The sequence below is a fragment of the Carassius carassius genome, chromosome 13 (assembly GCF_963082965.1).
Source record: "Carassius carassius chromosome 13, fCarCar2.1, whole genome shotgun sequence".
NCBI lineage: Eukaryota > Metazoa > Chordata > Actinopteri > Cypriniformes > Cyprinidae > Carassius > Carassius carassius.
Window position 1 is genome coordinate 5976895 of NC_081767.1, and position 3200 is coordinate 5980094.

The 3200-nt window shown below is 38.9% G+C and overlaps 1 long non-coding RNA gene across 3 annotated transcripts in view; it reads left to right on the forward strand.

The window, feature by feature from the left end:
* The window catches only part of LOC132155566 (uncharacterized), a 7336-nt gene extending 4363 nt beyond the window's left edge, over nt 1-2973 (forward strand). The window contains exons 2-3 of one of the 3 annotated variants that reach the window (XR_009437281.1): nt 2524-2694; nt 2900-2973. This is a non-coding gene — a long non-coding RNA (uncharacterized LOC132155566). The other 2 variants (XR_009437283.1, XR_009437282.1) reach the window with 2 other exon arrangements.
* Nucleotides 2974-3200: the final 227 nt, after the last annotated feature.

The following is a 3200-nucleotide window of genomic DNA, read 5'->3' on the forward strand; positions in this document are numbered from 1 at the left end:
TGGGTCTCTTTAAGTTTGGCTTGTCCTCTTTGTAGTTTCATAAATGGAACCTGGGCAATGTTATCAGCAGATGTGCTTTTTACCTCCACTAGGCCAAATTGGAATGTTTCAGATGGATCATACACTCGTCCATCTGGACTGGCTCCTAGATGTGGTGCTTCTGGATTGATAATAAAACCACATGGTAGGACACTAACACTGGCTGTCTCAGAATATTTTCTCAAAATATCTGGCTCAAGTTCGAGGCCACGTTTCATAGCACTTGTCTGCCTCGTACCCTTGATGATTCTTAGCGCTAATGACTGACCAGTTGAATCCCCCAGTACATGACAAACCTCCCTGAACCTGCTTGCAGTAACCCTTGATTGCCGCATTTGTCCCCAAGCAGTACATTTTGACTGTAGTCTTGTGGCCTCTTCAATCTGACAAGCGGAACAATGGGTAACCTTTATAGACTCCAGATGAAGTGATTGATGGTGTGTGGGCACATATTTAAAATTACAGCCAAGCTGATAGCCAAGCACAGGTAGTGGGGGGAAATTAACAACAGGAACATCTGCAGCTATAGGGGGACATTGGTATGAAAGTGGACTACCACGAGGCACAGGACCGAATTGTGAGGGGACCAACTCTATTTTTGACATGCCCTCTAGTATGTGTGCCAGCAAAGGCCGGGGATGGATCTGACTCAGTTTTGTACCAGAAGCCAAGACATCTGGATCTGGAAGGGGACCTAAAGAAATTAATACAAACTATTAGTCTTGAACACATTAAGTTGTAGCTGAGTACACGTGTACTCATACAGTGTTGTGTATTACCTGTGTAAGCCCTGTATAGGGTAGACTTGATTCCAGTCTTCCCAACTGACTTTGGCTTCAGGACAACAAGTTCACTCACTGCTTCTGGATGGACTCCCTTAGTATAAAACAAACAAATGCAGTGTTAAAGTATTCTGGAAACACTTCATAATAAGGTTATATAATATATTGACATTAGTTTATGCATTTAGTCACTATGAAATAATAATGAGTAATAACAGTTAACAGATTGTATTAATCTTGGGTGATGTTTATTTATACCTTTGTTACTTAATTTGCACTCTTGTGCATTATTAGTCCATAATGCTTTGATGTTAACATGTACTTACTTGTTTGTTTGAGTTGATACTATAGTGTTCTTACCAATTGCAGAAAAGGAAAAATACATGCCTGTGTTCTTGGACGATGCCATCTCTGTGGTTCACTCGTGCAGGCCAGTGGTGGTGGGACAGACTGCAAATTCAGCTGCACATAGTGGGTCCGTCTGATACAAAAGTGCTGTCAGATGGTTGCACAACCCTTTACCAGCTGCACAGCTGCACATATAGGCAGAAATACAAACAACCTCTTCTGTCTCCAATGAAACCTGTTTGAGAAGACGATAGTTTAGCTAATTATTTGTAATTTTATGCTGTGAGTTACATTAAAGGGATAATTCACTTCAAAATGTAAATTAATACTGAAAAAGTTTCTGTTGCCCTCATAGTATTTGTTGCCATATTTGTCAACACCCACTAAGTGCTCCTGCCGACTTCCATAGTAGGAAAGAAAAAATACTATGGAAGTCAATGGGACCAGTAAACTGTTTAGTTACTGACATTCTTCAAAATATCTTCCTTTGTGTTCAGCAGAAGAAATAAATTCATACAGGTTTGAAACAACTTGAGGGTGAGTATTGTACCGTTATATGATGACAGAATTTTCATTTTGAAGTGAACTATCCCTTTAAGTGCTGTTAATTGAAATCTGCAAACAGCAGCAAAAGCAAGAAATACAGCTGTAGTCTGCAACCGCAGAAGCAATGAAATAGACATAACTAAAAACCAACAAAGAAAACCTTAAGACAGGTGAAACTAAAATAAAGGGAAATAAAAATAGAAATACTGCAACCGCAGTAACTTGATATCAGAACGATCTGACTAACTCATATAAGCCAACAGGCATATTATAACCTCAAGTGTGTGGGGCTCCTCATTTTTCCTCATAGATCGATAACACCTAGCTCTCACTACCACCATGCGATCAACAACATTAGAGACTGAACACATAAAAATGGTTAGCAATTCATAGCTTCGTAATGTTGCAAGTGCTAACGCCAGAGATAGTTGTCAACTTACCTTGATACTTGTGAATAAATTCCTCAACGAAGAATTTATAGCCCTTGCTCAGCCTTGTTTCTTTAACTGTTGAGTGCCGTCCAACAATTCTGTCTACATCCTCAAATCTGAGTCGAGGCAGTGTCGAGAGAGAAGTTGTGAAATACCGCTCCATTTTCAAAACACGTAGTATCAGCTCTGGCGGAAATCCGTTTACCCGGCGTGACGTAGTTTCCGGTTGCGTGTGAAAAAGGCGAATTGGAAAAGGCTAATTTACTGAATCGATGACGTCACTTACACTAAGAGTGTAATCGGCTGAAAACAAGTTAACATGAGTTTTGATATTTCATGATAAACAGATATTAATACAAATTGTTTTGTGATTTCAGGAGGACAGAAAGAAACTCTACAGAACAGAAGTGAAGCTCCAAGATTTCAACATTTCTGAAGGGAGATACTGACTTAGAAATACAGGTGAACTGAAGAAGCTCATGAAATACATTAATATGCCTTTTTCAGAATATATTTCACCAATTTTAAGAAGTCCCTGACATCAAAACGTAAGTCACACTCAACCTAAAATTAAAAATATAGATTCTGTTATTTTAAGATTATATTATTAGTAGTAGAATATGTGTATATTACATATGTTATTATAATTGTTATATATTATTCTGTCTTTTATCTGCATTTTACCTCTGCTCTATCTTGTTCCCTTCTAATGAACCTGGAACTGCAGAGTAAATATTGTTGTCTTTGTCTCAGATTGCTTGTTTTGTTCCTGGACTCTTCAGTGATGATGGCAGAGTCTGAGTGAACCTGCTGTCAGACAGTGAGTACCATGGGGTTTCAGTCATGGCCTTCAGTAAACAACTGTAAGATACCTGTACACATCTTACACATCTCTGTTACACCTAATACAGCCGTATGTGTAATGCACATATTATGCCACACACAGGCTCTCAACAACAATGACGGCTGATCAACAACTTCAACAGTAGGCTAGATTAGTGTGGGTTAAAGGGATAGTTCACTGATAGTTCACTTGGCTGATAGACATCACGAT